The sequence below is a fragment of the Desmodus rotundus genome, chromosome 1 (genome assembly GCF_022682495.2).
Source record: "Desmodus rotundus isolate HL8 chromosome 1, HLdesRot8A.1, whole genome shotgun sequence".
Lineage (NCBI taxonomy): Eukaryota > Metazoa > Chordata > Mammalia > Chiroptera > Phyllostomidae > Desmodus > Desmodus rotundus.
In genome coordinates this window covers 188,627,163-188,647,423 of record NC_071387.1, presented here as the reverse complement: position 1 = coordinate 188,647,423, position 20,261 = coordinate 188,627,163, and the positions used below count along the sequence as shown (strand labels likewise).

The following is a 20,261-nucleotide window of genomic DNA, read 5'->3' as shown; positions in this document are numbered from 1 at the left end:
TCTTCACACCGCCTTCCGTGTCTCTGTGTCCTCTCATCTTATAAAAGATAGCAGCCTTTGGACTTGGAGCCCGCCCAAAGTCTAGGATGGTTTTATCTCCTGATTTAGCTAGTGACATCTGCAAATACCCTTTTTCCAAGTAAGGTTACCTTCTGAAGCTCTGATGGGCGTGCATTTGGGCCAGGTAGACACTATTCAGCCCACTATACAAGGCAGATACGTAAGAAACCACCTGAACAGTACCTCTTAAAATACAGCCTGGGGGCTAGTATTCTCTGTGTATTTGGCCTCCACCACATCTTAAATTGCTTGTGTTCATGGTAAAAGCACAATGGTATCTTTCACACAGGGGCACCAGTCTGCCACCTCTATGAATGCCAAGAGACCTAGCCTAAGAGGGAGCTGAGAATAAGACCAGATTATCCATGTACTTGATGAGAATATATGGTCTAATTATCATACTTTCCAAGTCACCAGAGAACCAAGTTTCCCAGGACACTAATTCCCATACTTCCCCCAAAGCCAACCAATCATATGGTTCTCTCAATCTTCTGCCCACTGGAAATAATTAATAGTCTACCATCCGCAAAATCCCATATTTTTAACCTCTTCTCTGCACAACCTTTGGCCTTTCTTGATCTAATTGACATCCATTCCCTGCAGACTCTGATTCCACTATAAACTACCCATATGGTGCTGTTTTTCTTACACATCCCACTACCACATGGCATGGAGGTGGAGTGGAAGACACTTTGCTCCTCACTGCTACTTGTAGACACTGTGTCTGCTCTTTCCCCTCACAAGTCCCTAAACCTCTCATGAGGATCCACCAGCTGATACTCTTCCTCGTTGTAGTCATCTACCATCAACCTGGTTATATCCTCATTCATTCAGGTGTTTATTTCCTGGTTTATGGCCTTTTTCTCCAAATCTCCTCCTGATGATCTTGACATTCATTTGCATTATCCACCCAAAACTTGGCACCTCATTGCCTTCACCTCACTTTCAGAGAGATCTTTTCCCCAACCCCACTAGAGCCACTCCACTAGAGTCAGTCTACTGTAGTCAGTAGAAATAAAATATGAGCCACAAATGCAGGCCATTTTGCAATTTTAAATGTTGACTACTGTCACATTTAAAAGTAAAAAAAGTAAAAAGAAATGGGTGAAATTAATTTTAGTGACATATTTTCTTTGCCCCTCAAATCCAAAATATTATCCTTCAACATATGATGAATATAAAAATATTAATACATGTTTTGTTTTTATGTTGAGTCTTTGAAACTTAATGTGTATTTTATACTTGCAGCATATCTCATTTTGAACTAGCCCTATTTCAGGCTCCAGTAGCCACATATGGCTAGTGGTTATCATATTACATAGCTCTGCTCTAGGAAATGGTTATACTCTAGGTCTTGTCCTAATTAGCACCTGAACAACCATCATCCCCCTGATTTCCAGACTCTCATACTCTGACACTACCTCCTAACTTCCTAGCTCGTTGACCCAAGAACTTCCAATCCAACAACTCTTCTGCTCTACAAAGACCTCTAATCAATTGGTCTACCTCTTTTACTGCCTGTCATTTTTCCAGTGTCCATACTTTCCTCCTTATGCAGCATCTACATTCTATCCACTACAGTGACTCCCTTACAAATACCCTCATTCCCTGCGCCACCTTTGTACTTGACAATAAAACCCCAGCTTTAGTTAAGCTCAGCTCCTGACACTTATTCCTCACAGCTGACTGCTGCTGGAAAAAATACATGACCACGGAATCTCCAGTGGGACCTCAGAACTGCCTTGAAATATGCTACATTTTCTTAACCAATGAATTCTCTTTCTCCTCTCTTCTCTGATTATCTTACCCCTTGTTTCACTTAGAAAATAGAAGTTATCAGCAGAGAACAACCTCATTTTGCTCCAGCAAGTCTATCAACTGAACAGCATCTAAACACTTCTATTCTGCCTATTGTCCTGTTGACATGATGGAAGGGACCTTTTCCTATCTCAGGCCAACCTGTCTTCTTGTGCTTGGATCCTATTCTAACTCCTGACTCAAGGACTTTACCCCTGTAGATACGGCTTTCCTTTCCTACACGGTCAGTTGGTGCCTCTTCACTGGATCCACATAAGCCATACACACAAAGGCTACAATGTATTAGAAGTTAAAAAAATACTTCCTTGATCTTAGAATCTCCAGGGACTGCCTCACTTCTCTGTTCAGCCTTTAGACAAAATTCAAGAGTTGTCTATATTTCCTATATCTAATTCTGTGCCTCAAATTTTCTTTTTTTAATCCCCTCTACAGAGGCTTATTCCCTTACCCCACCCACCAAAAATTCTAATGTTAAACTCACTAATGACTTCCATCTTGACAGATCCAATGTACAATTCTTGATACTCATTTTATCTGATCATTCACACAGCCATTCTATCTTTCTTGAAGTACTTTATTTGCCTTGCATGACTTAGCATTCTTCTTGTTTTCCACTTACCTCATTGGTTTCTTTCAGTCTCTTGATGAATCCATTATCTCTCCCCTTCTCTTAATGTTGCAGTGTCCCACAGCTCAGTTCTCAAAATTCCTCTCTCTAACTGATCTCATCAAATCTCAGCTTTAAATACCTCTACAATAGGATGTCCCAGCAGTTATGCCTCTCTCCAAACTCTCTCTTGGGCTCCAGACTTTTACAATCAACCGCTGTACCAACGTCTTCTCCTTGAGGTCTGAAAGGTATCTCAGTCTTAACATTTCTAAATCAAAATTGATTCCACCTTCTCCAAACCATTCCTCCTCCAGTTATCCGTGTCAAAAATCTAAGACTGGACAGCCAATTCCTTATTTTCCATTGCTTATCCATCACTAAGGCCTATTTGAAAAACATATATGAATCCAACCCCAATTCTTATCACTTTCCCTTTCTTCTTCCACCCTAGCCCAAGTCACCATTGTCTTCCCACTCTATCTCCATAACTCCCACAGAGTGTACCTTTAAAGTATAAGTCAGTATATTTCCAACCTGATCCATGGCTTTCCATCACACATACAACAAAACCCTAATACCTCAATATGGCCACAGACTCCTACATGATCGGGCCCCTGCCCACCTCAGTGATCTCATCGCTGACCATTTTTCTCCTCTGATTATTCCCCTCTGTCTGCTCTGGCTCTCATGCTGGTCTCTGCATACACCCAGGGATCTGTACTTCTTCTCCCCTGCCACTGGAACACTCTCCTAAAACTGCCTTTTAAGAGCTTGCTCCTAAGGGTTTTTGTAGGTCTCTTCTCCAATGTTATTTAACCCCCTTAGCTAAAATGGCTATTTCCTGTATTAATTTCTTTCCTTTAATCTTGGATTATTTTGATTCATAACACTTATTGGTCCCTGAGATTACATTATGCACTTATTTCCTTACTTATTTGTGTTCAGGGTTCTCCTTTAGAATTTTAATTACATGAATATATAAATTTAGTCTTGTTAGTTTACTGATGTCTCCTTAGGACCTTAACAAGACCTCAATGAGGCCTTAATGCTTAGAATACAACAGGTGCTCAGTAAGAGTTTGCTGAATGAATGAATGACGAGCCTAAGGCCCATTCCACATAGCACTCCATTATTCCATAAACTGTCACTACATGGTATAATGTAAATTTATATGTCAAATCATATCTTACAAATTACAATTCTATAAGGTAAAAGCTTGCTATAAAAAGGTTAGCAAATAATATAGGTATTACATTTTTCTGAAATCCAATCTAAAAATCTGAAATCCACTCAGATTAAGACTTTTAATGTGACAGTACCCATGTTTTGGTTTATGACCTAAAAGAACAATTGACCTGAGAGATTCCTTATTTAAAAACTTGATTTAGGTATTTTTTTTTGTCTTGCTATGTGACCTCATCCAAATGGAGAAGTTGCACCGAAATGGAAACAGAAAAAAATTGCACCCAAAGAAGAAAATTGCATTATGATAGTGAAATTTCTCAAAGGCGAAAGAAGTGAAAACTGTGTGACTAGTGAATTTAAGAGCTTGCCCTTCTTGGAGAGAAGAAGCTCTTGGAAGAACAGAAGTCACAAACGGTGAAAATTCCATCATAAAAGCAGTCAGATGGAACACTGTTAGGCAACAGAGAGCTGTGTGGGCCCTTGAGGGGAAGCAGTGGCATGAAGAACGTGGCATCTTAGCCCCACGACCCTGAAAGCTATATGCAGGAAGGACTAGCGGACAGAGAATGGACGTGGAGATTCATATTGGCATTTACACATCCTGAAGGGGTCTGGATAATGGCAGAGGACTTGACCTAGCCCCACTAAAGTGAAATTTTGGACCTCTGATTTATACAGTGTAAGAATTTACATTTTTTAAAACAGCATGAAGGAGAACTCCATATATTGTTAAAGGTACTGATGTAGCATTATTCTTTCTTAATGTCATTTGAGCAACCAGTATAATTTCCAGGATCGACAGGAGGAAAGTTAAGTAATTTATCATGATGGAATTTATTCAGGAGGCAGAAAAGAGTAAGCAAGGCAGAAAAGTACATTAATAATTTGTCTTCTTGGTGAGTAGGACCCAAACAGTGCTTTTTGCAAGGAACATAAGAAATAGTCTCACTGTAAGCTAAAATTTACTTTCTAGTTTTTTATTAGACTGATACACTGAAATATTTCTGTATGAAGTTATATCACTGCCTAAGATTTGCTTTAAAATTATCCAGGCACAGGAGGGGTGGTGGTGGTTATAGATGAAGCAAAACTACTGAAATTGGAACTCTATCATGCTATGTTCTCTACTTTTGTATATCTCTGAAAGTCTCCACCCTAAAATGTGTAAATAAAGACAACAAAAAATATCTGGAACTTATGCTCAGTTTTCATGATGCCACAAAATAAATGAACAAAAATAAGTAAGTAAAACCTCCAAAGTTATAAAAACAAAACAAATAAAAATACCACCAAACTCCTATTATTGTCTGATAGTTTCCCTTGGTCCCTACTCCCAGAGAATGTTAATTCATGATGCAGCGGGCCCGGAGAAAGGAAGGACCTTCAAAATTAATGAAGGAGAAAAAGGAGGAGGAAAGAGCCTAAGACATGTGCTGAGTGGCCTCTTGCTGGTTCCCATGGGATTCTGAAAACCCAGACCTGGAAATGTTTGCAACCAACTCCCCGATTTGATCTTTGTGTTCTGGCTTCTGGTTTGCTCTCCCTCTTTTATCCACCAATTCTTTTTCTCCATTGCGAACCTGTACCTTTTCTCCTAGGCTATTTCTACCTCAGAAAACTACTTATAGTTTAGCCCTAATCATCTTCTGGGTTGACAGGCAATTCCTCTCTAATCAATGCCTGTTCGACAGCTGACTCCTACCTGAGTGACTCTTAGTTTGATAGATGATATAACCTTACCCAGCCTGCTTCTCTCCCACGTTTGTTACCTAATGTAGGAGTGGAATATTCTTCTGAGGGCTTGTGGTCATTCACTCTACTTCTTCAGTGGCTGGGACAGGAGCAACGTCCCCCATGGGCAGCTACAGATATAGGAGGCGCTCAAAATATCTAACATTGCCCAGCAAGGACACCAATCAATACTTAATTCTGGAACAGATGCTATCAACTCCTGGCCAGGGCCGATCACTGATGACTCCCTTAATATCAGCCCTGCAGCTGGGCTTTCCAGATTTTCAAATAGTAAATTCTTCCTGGAAACTGGAATTTCACTTTCAACTGATTAAACAGCTGGCTAGAAGAAGATACGATAAACAATCAAAATCACTTATGAGAAGATAAAGATCTTACCGTCTAGCAGGTTTAGCAGTATAGGCAGGCTTGATACATTCTGATGAAACATTTAAGAGACTTGACGTGGTTGTGAAGAAAGTTGTGAAATTCCTTCTTTACCAATCTAGTGGAGATGAGTTGAACTGCTCCCTAGCTCATCAGGTGATGACAGGTGTTCTAAAGCAGGTATGATCACACACGCATGACACCGCTGCCTTTCGTGTGCTCAGAGGTGCAATTACATAATAACCCTTCTACAATTAAAAAGTAATGCAACTAATTCTTTTTAAACACATACTGACATGCACCTTTCCACACGATGACGGCCCGACAGCGCAGTTCAGTGGGCGAGCCATATTCTGCAGCTCCTCTTGGAGAGTTGCTTTGTGTAGATCCTTCGGAAGGTTGGTGATCATAGTGGCAGGTTGTTTCACTGTGAGGATAGATTAAAAAAATGTTTAAACGACTCTATTAGTTAGGAGTTTGTCTTTACTAATTTGTCCTTAAATTACTCGGGTCCAAAGTAGCAACATCTAAGACAAAATAGTTGAATTTTCTCTCTTTTTAAAAAAAATTTTTTTAAATTTTTATTCAGTTACAATTGTCTGCATTTTCCCCCCATCCCTCAGAATTTTCTCTCTTAAGAATATGGGCTGTGGCTCCATTCTCCAGTCTCTAGGGGCCCAGGCTCTTTCTATTTGTTGATTTGCTGTCCCTATAATACCACTGGCTGTTCCAAGATGGCTCAGCATCCAGTAATGAAGGAGGAGGAGAGAAGGTAGACTGTACCACTTGCCTTTAAGGCACTCACCTGGAAGTTGCCCACATTATCTCCACTAATAAAACACTGGGCAGAATCTGGCCATATGACCACATCTAGCTAGCTGGGTGGGAAGCAGAGAAATCTGTCTTTAATCTCTGTGATCCTATACTTACAATACCAGCTAAATATCAGGAGGATTATTCTTGCAGAAACTGGAGTGAACTACTATTGAGTGATGATGGGAAACTGGGATAATATGTATATGCATATTATATGATGTATAATATAGATATTTATAAATATATATATATTCAGTAAAAAAGTACCCTCCCCCAAACTAGAAGGACGATATTGTAATCAGCTGGCTCTCATGTATATGTGTGTATATTTGCAAGTGTGCGTGCAGATTTGTGTGTGTATGAGAGAGAGACAAACTATGCAAAGGCTGGTAAACTCCCCCAAAGAGAAGCTCAAAAGTTCTGCAGTGCATCCTTGGAATAAGTCCATAACCTCCCAAGGCAACGGATTTTAGAGAGGACATCGATAATTTGGATTTTTAGCGCCTGCTGTGTTTGTAAAGCTTTGTACAGATTACGTGAGAATGAACCTCACACTCTGTGTACCGGGAACATGACATGATTTATACCTGCATAACTAGATGTGTGGCATAACAAAGGACTTTTTAATTTCCTCATTAGAATAAGTAATCATGACTGTAAACAGCTATCAGTGTGATTACAGGTTTAGTGATACCTGTGGATGTGCAAGTTTGATTTGGGGATAATAGTCTCTCCTTCCTTCTCCCCCTTCGCCTTGCCTTGACTGCTGTTTAATGCTATCCTTTTAATCAGCCTTGATTGCTTTGCTTTGCTCAGAGACTTGCTTAGGGACTCCTCAGAGGCACATTGTTGGTGGGAAACAGCTGTTCTTCCAGCTCAGAGGCTGGAGTTATATATAGTGACGACAATAATAAATTGTCTACACATATGCACACAGAGCAGGGGACCCACTGGTGAAAATTAGTGTTTTGTGTGTGTGCGGTACTTTTCGTTGATTGCATTTACAAACATCCAGCCCCCCTCCCCCCTCCAGCTGCCGCAGTGGACCTCCTCAGCTCACAGAGGGATCCAAAGATGCCGCTCACCCCCACTCCAAGACTTGCTTGCAATTTACTCCTTAACACATTTCCTGTTTAAGTTGCCCCTTCCAGTTCTATTGTGATAGAAAGCCATTCAGATCTCCAAGCTTTTCATTCTGCTTCTATTCTGTGAATATAAAGTGATTTCTAGATAAAGTCTACTTACAAAAATGCAGTATGTGTGAAATTCATGTGTTTGGAAAATTCAGCCATATTTTCTCTTCCTATGAGGTACCAGTCACTATAAAAAATGGTTTAAAAATATTGATTACCGCTGGGAAGAAGTATTGAGCTGGATCCTTATTAAATATGTTTGATAATAGTTCTTTGTTTAAAATAGCAATACAGGTTTCTTCACTGATCATATAGAATATGAAATAATCATATATTAAAATGAAGGCTACCTATTCAAAATAACATATAGTTATTTATGTAACTATATAACATGTTTATGTAAATATATAACATATATTTATTTTAAAGCGCCCTCCCAAGTGCCATGTATTTGCTTGTGGTGTCAGTCTAATTCAGTCTTGTACACAGTGACAAACAGCCCCTCTCACTGCCAAATGAAACGTCTCTAACGCAGAGAATACAGTTGTGCACCACACTGGCCTTTCGATAACCATCTATTTTGAAGTTGACAGTTATATTAAAGGGCATGATATTTACACTCTGGCAAGCATTCTTCAGTCTCTGGTTTTTATTTACTCTTTGGTCTTCATATTAATGCTATTTTTTTCTTTCTAGTTTTATATATCCTTATTTTTTTTTCCATTTTGGACATCACAGCATTGTCTTTATTGCAATTTATTGCATGTCGATCACAACAGCATGAATCAGGGCCACAGTGTCTGTCTTCTGTTTGGTTTTCACTGGGACCATATTACTGCAGAGTGAACTAGATGGCCTTCCCCAAAGAGGGAACCTGGGGAAGGGTGTACTGTGTCCGAGGCCAAAGAGACAGCATTTCTAGCAGGGACGACCTGATATAACCCAGAGATGAAGCTTTTCCATGATCTAACGTGGCACGGGGTCTGAGCAGAGGAGCCTGTGAATCGGGGCATCCCTGTGTAAATGAGTACAACATCCTTCTCCTTTTTCTGCTCCTTCATGACAGTAGAATGCAGGAGGCAAGATGGTGAGAGAGGTCCACCCTCTGTGCAGGCAGTAAGGGGGGTGCACTGTTTTTAGAGCACAGGTAAACAGGAATAACATTGGACTAAAAGTTGGTCTCTCTATTATCGGCATGCATCGCCAATTCCAAACCCTCAGTAATCATCAACTATTCCTTCCCCGCAATGTAGTGTTTGCGTAAGATCTAAACATTTGCTGCATATTATTGGTTTTGAAAAAATAGATGTGTGAGCTTCCAATTAGTGCATTTAAATTCTGTATCCTTTAATGAAAAATGTATTCTACGGAAGTTAATTGGGGAATTCACAGTTATACAGTCAGCCTGTGCCACAGACAGGCTCAGCTAATCACGTTCCTTTCAGAGACAAGTTTCAGAATTGCTGGAGCTCTTGAGTTGTGTGAAGTTGGTGTCTTCCACCCTTCTGATACTACACAGTCCTGTGTTTAAAGAGTAGATGCAAAGGAAGCAGTGATGGCGCTGTGGCTGTCAGACAAAACTGCAGTTACTTTAACTCAGTCTCCCTACGTGGCCACTTGAAGTTTTTGTCTCTTTATAATTTCTCAATGAGGGAAGAAGTTTTAAAGCCACTAGAAGGCATAACAAAGACGTGGGTAGTATTGTGATTCCTGGAATTTATTATAACAGATTTTTATGACTCTCTACCAAACTTAGTCTTGAAGTTAAGACTATTTTCCAACTACTGTAGGTCTGCAACTTCATGTGAAAGAAACTCTCCTAAAATAAAAGAAATAAAAAGTGCGACTCAATCAACTGTGATTGAGAGTAGGCGGGCAAATGCAATTGTGCTTGTGTAATGAATATGAATACATACAGGTCAGTGTTGATGAAGTCATTGAGAACTTGGCAAAGGTACGGTTAGAAAATAGACAGTTACACTATTTATTCATTACTCTGATAGACCAAATGTAGATAAAACTCTTGTTCTTTTTCAGAAAATACATTTTTGTAATAAAAGTGCTAATGCATTACTGTGTCAGTTTCCTACCTCAAAGTGGGTGGTTTAAAACAACAGAAATATGTTTTCTCACAATTCTGGGGGCCAGAAATCTGAGATCAAGGTGTTGGTAGGTTGGTTTGTTCCTTTTGGAGGCCCTGAGATCGAATCTGCTCCACGTCTCTCTCCTAGATCCTCGCAGCTGCTGGCAATCCTAATTCCCACCTCCTCCTCCTCACGGCCTCTGCCCTGTGTCTGTGTCTTTCTCCTCTTCTGATGAGACCCTTGTTATTGGGGTTAGAGACCACCGGTTTAGTCCAGGAGCTTCCATCTTGATCACTTAATTACCTCTTCAAAGACCCTGATCCACGGGTTAGGACTTGGACAAATTTGGGGGGCAGCCCAATTCAATCCAAAACACTGAACTTTTTCCCATTTTGTACTGAAATACTTATTTTATTTTTTTCATGATTTTCATTTTTGGCATGAATTTTATATGCAAAATGTTATTAAATAAAAATTTTACTGTCTCTTTCTTTTCTGGACTTTGTTATTATTGGTTTCATATTGCGATTTTTCCTAAAAGTACTAAAAAATGTCTGTGGTATATGAAGGGAGAGGGGCATTAAAAAATGACCTGCTCCAAGTGTCAAACAGCTAGATGTGGGCTGCTCACGGCTAAGATGTCAAAGGGGCAAATCAGAAAGAGGAGTGCAGGCTGCAAAAGAGAAAATTGGGAGAAGAACTGAAGAATTCAGCAGTATGGTGATCTCATTGTGTGGAGCTTAACAGCATGAGCTTCAGAGTCTGAAAATCAGGATTCAGAACCACAACCTGCTGCCCTTCCAAGGGTGTCTGACCTTAGCCTGAGTTCAAAGAAGTATAGACTTTTCAGGAGAGGGTGGAGGGAGGGAAAGCTACAGTCATTTCAAAACTGTTGTGTGCATAGAGGGGTACAAATGCAGGGACTGGGTGGGCCCTGGAGAGCCAGCAAGAGCAAAGCAGGCCCTGGCTGCTCAGGACAAAAGGATAGCAGGTTTGGGAGGAGTGGCTTTGGGCAAATGGGGGATGACAGGAGGGCCCTGGCACTGGGAGAGGAGAGGCCAGCTGCCCAGTGTTTGCTGCAGTGTTTGTTCTTTCAGCTGTAATGGAAAAATGGAAAAGTGAAAGCGGAATGAATGAGATACACAATTAGCAAGCCATGGCGTATCAGCTCTAAAGGGGCCTTTCGAGGAAAAGTCATCCAAATGCCGTCATTTTCAAAGAGGAAATGGGAAGTTCACAGAGGTCTAATATGTTATCAAAGAACACTAAGTGTGTTGGTGTGGAAGCCACGATTCCACGCCCCAGGACCCTTAGCACCTGCACAGGAGTTATCATCATCTGACCCAGGGACTTCTTCTAACTCTCCACTACATATTTCTGTGGAATACCTGGCCCCGAGCAAATGTGCCTGTACGAGTTTTCCAACTACAGTCTTAAATTTATTATAGGAAGAAAATCAAAGTAAAATAAAAAAATAAAAAATGGAATAATGAGCCCAGGGAAACACAGTTACATACTCTCTAACTCACAGTAAAGCAAGCCTGCTAGTTCCTGAAAACCAAGGAAATATGTGGAGGAAGGTCAGGGATGCTGGGGAAGCTGCTACTGAAGCCTGCCCGATGAATCCGTGTCCCCGATAAATCCGCCACTACACTTAAATATCAGGAGAATAAAAGAAATAAAACAGAATAAAATAAAATAATTGAGTAAAATAATACACCTTATTGAAAAATAGTTACCGTGTATAAATTTAGTCTCAGATATGTTACATGACAACCACTTAGAAATGCATTACAGAATTCCTTTAATAAAATGTAAAATCCAGAGTTAATAGCGATATATATATTTTTAATGACACACATTTATTGCTACCCATAACTCATTGCATACATGAAGTATGAAATTTCCTGTGGGCAATAATAAATGTGATTTATAGGTCACAAATTTGTGTGCAGTCTATTTCTTATTCTGTTGAAGACAGTTCCAAAACCCACCAAAAATTAGAAAAAAGTCTAAAACAATTGGAGATTTGCGGAATCACTTTTGTTTTAGTTCATTCTACAAAATGTGTTTTAAAATGAAATTAGCTTATTTATATATTTACCATAAATTATATGAAAAATAAAAGATGAAATTTTAAGGCTTTCTTCATTTTAGTCACCCAAAGAACATACTAATTTTTGAAAATTTTGAGTAATTGTTTTTGCATTTTTAAAATAAAAATGAACTTTCACTATTACAAAATCGATGAATATAAATTGTAAAAAATTTAGAAGTAAAAGATAAGAAAGTTAAAACACTATACTCTTAACACTAATAGCACTTTCAAGATACAGCTTTAAATTTTTATTTGTACACATTTCTTAACGAATGAAATAGTAGACCTGTCTGAGCAGTGAGTGATCTCCTTTTGTCAGTGAACATTTTCTGTTCTTCTGTGTACACAAAGCTATCCTCTCTCATGTCCAAATCATAATGCATTGCTTCAATTGTACCCCACATGTCTCTACAGGTGGTTTGTACCAAGTAAAACCTACACCAGGACCATAGATAGCATCTTGTTGTTACATTAAGCCTGCCACCGAGAATAAGGGCTGCAGGACAAATCTATCAGGCTGCCTGTTTTTGTAAATAAAGTTTTATGGGAACCGACACTCATTGATTTAAGTTCTGTCTATGGCCGCTTTCACCCTACACAGGCTGAGTAGTTGTGGCAGAGGCCATATGGCGCACAGTCTAAAATATTCATGACCTGGGCTTTGTCGAATAGAGTGGTTGATCTCTGACCTGGAATAGTCAGTCCTCTTCTTTCATGAAACTGAATTGTTGGTGTGTCTGGGCCAGTTGTCCTCCAGAATGTCAGAGCTGGGTTTATCCAGTTGCTTCCTATAGTGTCTTTGCTTATTCTTCTTATTGGTTTGCCCATTTCACTACAGTAATCTCAATTACCTTAGTGTCCGTATAACTGGGCTTTCCCACAGACTGCAAGGACCCATTAAATGGAATAAGTGTGAGGAGTTTTCTGGTCCTGACAACATTTTCTTAGTATTCTGAAATTTATCCCAGCTATGGATAGGGATCTTTTCTTCCCTTTCATCTTATCGATAGGGGAAAAAAAGATTTCAAATGAAAATACCTCGGGAGAAAGTATAATGGAGGAGACAATACAAGTGAATGATGGGATTTTAGGGCAGGAGATGAGGGGAGGTGGGGAAGACTGGAAACCCAGTCTTAGCAAGGTGCGAATGACTGCTAAGGTCCAGGCCTGTGAGCAATAGAAGCAAGGGGCCTGCGGGAAGGTTTTGGTTTCCTGAAAGAGTGCATAGAAGAAAAACTATAGAAAAGAAAATGGGAATTTCAAAGACAAACTGTTTATTCCAAAAATTTGCCGGGAATGAATTCTGAACAGTGTCGAGTGGGTAAGATGGAGTGCCCAACAATTTCAAAACTGACTCATGGTTTCACCTTCTCTGTGGGCGCCATAGCACAGTCATACAGAAGAACGAGGAAGATACACCACTTGCCCAGTACAGTTTGGATTGTGTTTCTATAATGTTATCTGTAAGCTGCAAGTATCTACAAAGGTCTAACTCTATCTTTAACATGCAGTATTTGGTATAAGCCAATGAATACTGCAGAATAATTTGAAAGCTATCTTAAAGCTTGTTATAACAGTAGCTTTTTCAGTATGTACTAAATAATTCTTTGATTATAGCATATTGACTGACTCCTGCCCAAAGGCTTTTTGACTAGCAAAGCTGAATTTACTAAACTTTCTGCAGCAAAGATTATCACCTTATTTTAACAGGAAGAAGCTAGGGAAGGGTTATGTATCTATTTTTTAAAAATAGGGTTTTGAGGTCTGGGCCAAGTGTTTAAGATGAGTCTTTCAAAGCAGAGACTGAGTAGGATTGGCTAAGGCCCATGAAGTAAAAATAATAGGTCTGGTGAGCTTGCAAAGCAAGGTTTTGCTGAGCAAGCTGTTTGCGTAGGTGAGCAAATCGCTGTTCTGATTGGAGAGCTGTTTGCCCACAGGAACAAACTGTTTGCCTTGATAAATTGGCTTGTAAGAATTTCCTGAAGCAAATGGTTAAGTTAATTACTGTTTTAGAGTCTTACATTCCAAGGCATGAATTAGCTGGAATAACCAGGTTATATTAACATAGAGGGTCTCAGTTCTTAAGAACTTCATGTAAAGTAAAATTTAAAAAAAAAACACATAAAGTTATTGCCTTAATTGCTTTTATACATTAATCAGAGATATTTTTATACCAAAATTATGTTGAAAAATTTCCATTTTGCTTTTAATAGTTATTTATTATGTTCATTTATTTTGAGTGACATAATTTGTTATTTATAAGAACAAATACTAAAAATGTGGTACTGAAGATACTGGAGCTTTTTCCCTTAGTGGTAATTATATCTCCTTAGACAACTTTTTCAAATTAAAAGAATGTCTCAAAGCAAGTATTGCTCATTGAGAGCTTCTGAAGTGCCATTTCTGGTGAAATAGGAGAAAGGAACCTATGCTTTTAAATAGATATTTTAAAATAAACTTTTCCAATTAAAATTACAGAGAAAAAGAGGAGAAACAGTGTGCAGAAGTGAAGTTCTAGTGCCCCTGGACAGTGACCCCGTGGGCTCAGGAAAGACGAGCCGCTGAGGAGCGCTCCTTGGATGTCACAGTTTAATTGGTTCCAGCACAGGAGGCCACTCAGACATCATGGACCACCTCTAAAGCAAAGGCTGGTTTTTGGACAGTTTAAAACATTATCCTCCTTCAATTCTAGGATGAGCAAAGTAAAAAGTTGTATTCTTGTTAATTAATGAGGGAACCAGCAGGATCACAAGGCTGATTCAAAGAAAAATTCATGAAGGAGATTTATATAATGAGAAAGCCAAAGGAATGCAGGAAAAAATTCGAATAGATACAAAATTGGTTAGTGAGCTATGAGACCATACAAGTGCAATAAATGGGGCTCTCTTGTCTACTGGATGAAAATCTACAAGGAAACTTCTGATTTCATGATGTCTGTGCTTTAATAAAGTAATTAAGAGTGAAGTCCCACACAGGTGCAATTTCCTAAATAATTGATTATGACATGTGGGACCTTAAAATCTTTGAATTTTGGGTTTTGCCAAAAGTGCAATGTTTTTAGGAGAATAATGATGGTGGCTTGGCTTAGGGCATTATCAAGGGAAACTGAGAATGCTCTGTTGATTCTAGGTATATTTTAAGGAGGAGATCTCCAAGATGATTATCAACTTATTGACAAGAGCAACTTGGGGGGATCTGGGTGTCATTTACGGAGATAGAACTGGAGGGAGGGCAGATGGAGAGTGGGGATGGGGAATTTAAATTGGGAAATGTCTATGAGGTTACTAAGTGGTTATTTTAGTAGACAGGTGGATACTTGAATTGGGGCTCAGAGAAGAGGTCAGAATAATAGATAACTGGCAGTTTGGGGATGGCAGGGTGTTGGGCATGATGGCTCTGACAAGGAGAGATTGCAGAGGGAGATGTGTGCTCAGAATGGAGGTTTTGGTGCTCCAACATTGAGGGGTCAAGTAGCAGGAGAGGAGTCAGCAGCGGAGGCAGGCTGAGGGGCCATGGAAGTAGGAGGAAAATCTGGAGAATCAGAAGAAGTGAGTGGGTTTTCAGGGTTTAACAGAGAAAACTATGAGACTTGGTCACTGTTTGGATGGCATTGTGCCCTATCTCCCCTCAAATATGTTGAAGTCCTAACCCTCAGTGTCTTAGAATATAACCTTATTTGGAAATAGTGTTGTCGAAGATATTACTTAAGATGAGGTCATGCTTGACTTGGGTGGGCTTTTAATTCAATATAACTAATGTGCGTTGGATCAATAATGTGCCCAACATTGGCGACTTGAGCAAAAGTGGCTTTGTTGGCGGTGAGGTAGTCCAGACTGGAGTGGGTGGTAGAGTGGGCCATGGGAGATGAACAAGTAGAGGGAGCCCGTGTAGAGCTGTGATCCCCAAACTTTGTGTGCTCATAGAAGCTCTGAAGAGTTTTGGGCAATGGTGAACCCCCAGCACAGTTGTATGTTGACAATATTTTCCATCATAATTTTGAGTAATTTCAGGAAAAAATATTTTGGCATTCTTTTGGGTTTTGCACCAATTTTAACCTGTGTGTGTCCATGGGATTCCTCCAAACCAACATGCAATTCTCAGACACCAGCAGAGTGTCCTACAATTCATCCGAATTCTGACACTATGTACCTGGCGTTAGCATCAGATCCCACAGGTTAAGGACTCATTCCAACAATACTACATGCCAACCCCCTTCCAATGCCAATCACAAGTCCAGGTTGTCACCTGTGCTTTTGAGTGACTAGTTCTAAATCAGAAGTTCCCCTGACTTCCTCTTTGGGTTCAATTAATTTGTTAACAGAACTCGGAGAAACATTTTACGCACTAGATCAACCAGTTTATTATAAAAAGATAAAATTCAGAAACAGCCTGGTTGAAGAAATGCATAGGGCAAGGTATATGGGAAAGACTTTGGAGCTTCCATGCCCTCTAAAAATAGGCCATTCCACCCAAATCTCCATGTGTTAACCAACGTGGCAGCTCTTTAAACCCTGTCCTTTTGGGTTTTGTGGAGCCTTAATTACTTAAACATGATTGATTAAATCATTGGCCATTGGCGATTGATCTCAATCTCTAGCCTTTCTTCCCTCCCAGGAGGTCAGGGCTGAGGCTGAGACTTCAACCTTCTAGTCACCTGGTTGGTTCTCCTGGTAACCAGTGCCCATCCTTAGTGGGGTCCAAAAGCCACATCTTTAACCTAACAAAAGACACCTCTATCACTCTCTCACTGAGGAAATTCCAAGAATTTTAGGAGCTCTGTGCCAGAACCAGGACAAAATACATATTTCTAATTATAAATCACAATATCGCAGGCATGTTGTAATTATTGAAATTTTAAGATAAAACTACTATATGGCCCTTTAAAATATACCTAGTGGAATCAACATACAATCACAATCTAATATTCAACAATTCACTTAAAATATTCATGAACAATTTGGAAATTCTGTGCCAGTATTTTCCCCTTGTAATCTTATTTCCATTTGATTTCTTCTACAGAATTTTATCATAATACACATTTATGCTTGGTAATATTTTTTGAGCAATCTTTGCACTAAAATATGAACTTTGATATTCAATTTTAAGTAAGTCCTGAGACTATAAACTTCTAAGTATTAAATATTTTTCTTTTAAATGAATTTTCACAATTAATATTTGCATAAAAATGGTGAAAACAATATAATGTATTATAAAATTTGATGATAATAGTTAAACATATAAAAGATACTGAAAATGTATCTGTTGATAAGATTAATGGAGACGTTTTCCCTAAAGAGTTTAAGTATCCATTGTTCAACATTATTTTTTGTGAGAATGAGAAAGAGTTCTATATCTATACTTTCTCTACTTTTTACTTTTATTAATAGAATCCCTGAGAAACCTTTTCACTGAAATAACTAGATGAGAATGGAAGGACTTTTGTTCCAGTAATACCATCCAATTTCTTAGATATCTTCTGAGTTATATGGCAAAAATGAGAGTTTGATTATCAAAAATAATTTTGAATAACCTATTGGTTGAGGAAATGATTAGGTTCTCTTTCAGTTATGTTTAAAGTAAGAATTAGAAAAGGATTTTTCACTTAGTTGCTACAGTTATTCAGTTTCTCAATACCTATACCAACATTTTGACTTGCTCCTTTGCTCCCTGGCCAGTAGCTCAGTTTGTTGAAGCATTGTCCCATTTCCCAGAGGCTGCAGGTTGGATCCCTGTTCAGGGCACATACCTAAGTTGTGGGTTTGATCCCTGTCTGGGTGCATATGGGAGGCCTACTTGAGTTTGGTGACACCCATTTAATTGGCTATGTGACTTTTTTTTAGCAGCACCTAGTGTTAGACAGGGAGGTGGTGCGTGGGTGCATTTTTCCTGCATAAAAGATTAATGGGGACATATGCAAGAGATGAAGGAGAGGGTTTGGAAGACTGAAGTGGTGTCTCTCATTTTATCCTCATGATACTCTTATGACATATGAAGACATACATATGATCACTATTTTAGAGCTGAAGAAACTAAGATTGGGGTCAAATGACTTTCTAAAATGCCACATGGTCCATGACTCAACTTGTCACCTCTCCAGATTTAGTTAGCTTTGCCTCTCTCCTGCAACTTAGCCATTTGCTCAGTACACAGACCCACCAACCCTCCAAGTCTGGTGGGCTGGGTGCCCTGAGGGCATTGGCCTTTGGCACGACCTCTATGATGCTTCTGAAGAAAGAGCTGCTTCAGGGATGAAGCTCAACCTGGCTTAGCCACAGGTTCTACCTATTTGTACCACTTCTGGTCTTAGATGGCACAATGCAGTGTGGCTTGTCCAGCAGCTACCCAGCAGAGCCAGGTAACAACACTCAGGTTTGTGGGTGTCAGGGCCTCACATGGTAAGTTGAGAGGAGACATAAATAGGAGCTGGCAAACAAATTCTTCTCCAATGAAGGGTGATTCTGAGACTCAGGAGCTCTACATGGCCCATTTGGCTGCCATTCTGTGCTGGGAACCAGAGTGTCCTTCTTGGCATCTGCCACTGGCTCAGCAAGTGAACGCACTACCTTCAATTTGCTTTCTGTTCTTTCTGCTTCATTCTTAATGCCTTGGGGTTGTATTGCAAAAGGAGAGATCCTAGCACACAGCTCTACTTCAGTTTTGCTTCCAAAAATGTCCTGAACCAGGAGAGCCAGCATAGAAGTCCCCATTGCCAAGCACTTAGTATATGCCATACACCAAACTAAGTTCTAGGAATGTAAAGTAAAACAAGAAAGACATGACCCCCTTCTTTCGAGGGTACAAAACCAGGTTTTGCCAGGATTTGTTCTTTCTAGACTATATCGTTGTGATTGCAAGGGGTGATTCATCTCTAAAAATTGACGGAAATTTTCACCAGGTGTATCCTACTGCAGAAAGTTAAATTCCTCTGTCACACTTCTCAGAATTCATTCATTTTGTTTTGTGAATGAATTTTATGTGAAAGTATAGCTTGCTCTTTCTGTATATATAAAACAGAAAGAAAGCAGCAAACAATCTGCCCCACAGAAATCATTGACCTTAAATGGGGAGATTATTTTTTTTTCCTAGAAGACATGCTTTCCATTCACTCCACTGATATATCTGACACATCTTATGGTAATCTAGGTTATTAGTCATTCTAACAATGAATGAACACATGTCCAGCCTTCTCATTCCCCTACATGTGTCGTTGTTTATACTCCACTCATTTATTCACTCCACTCAGTTATTTATTTATTCACCAGGAAAGGACTTTGACACTGAATTTAGCAAAATAAAATAATGACTTCTGGTATAACCTTAGCCTTAAGTGAAGAACTCAGAAGCTGGCTTTGAACAACGAAATTAGACATGAGGAGGATTGAGAATTGACATAGAATGGGCCACAGGGGTCATCATTTTACACTGGAGGAAACGAGTCCCAGGGAGCGTAGAGATTTGCCAACATGAGTCAGTGAGAGAGCTGAGACTCAAGCACAGTCAGGCCCTCTTACCGTCATGATGTTTGGGAGCTATTCTCTTTATCAGAAAGAACAATTTCTATTTTGATTCTCAAGTTTGCATCCACCTACTGCAATCCTTTCTTAAGAGTGAGCAACTGGGATGAAGTCTGGTTCTTAAAGAAAGGGCCATAAGCTTGCAGTTAGACATTTATGGGGAAAGCATTCCTATTTGCAACTGCCACCCAAGAATCTGGGAACAGCTGTAGCACAAGGCTGTGGTACATAACGTTTCCTCCCCCACTCCAGTGGCAAAGGCAAGACTCTCTTTGCTAAATTTCTAGGCAATGTCCCCTGCCTCATATTTTGTCCAGATTTAAAATGTCTAGAACACCCTACAATGTAATTTTGTGGAATTGACAGTATTTAATGAGGCCCACATCTTGGTAATCATTACTTTGAAAATGTGCACCTAGCTGCCTGGCCTGAATAAGGAAAAATATTTGCCTCATCAGGCTGTTTAGTAGATTTTAAAGTGGATCGATCCACTGGGAAACAGTTTATATGAGAATGTTCTGGGGGTTTTTTCCTTTAAGTTAACTTTTTGAAATTTGCTGCATAAGAATAATAAAATGGACTCCAATGAGATAAACTTAGTATCAGGACTTCTATAATTAAATCTCAACTTAAGACCAGTACTACAAATATGAGTAAGCAACTAAATTAAATATGTTTTAACTAGGCTCTCAGAGTCTAATAGAAAAATGTATGTTGGAACCAAGAATTCAGGTATTATATGAATGAAATCTCTCATATGACATCAAACTATAAAATGGAAATCTGTTAAACTTTTGATAAAGACCTAAATACTTTGCCTCCCTA

General features: G+C 39.4%; 1 pseudogene; it reads right to left on the bottom strand.

The window, feature by feature from the left end:
• Positions 1-19,439, bottom strand: part of LOC128780214 (ATP synthase membrane subunit K, mitochondrial pseudogene) — a 41,754-nt pseudogene extending 22,315 nt beyond the window's left edge.
• Positions 19,440-20,261: the final 822 nt, after the last annotated feature.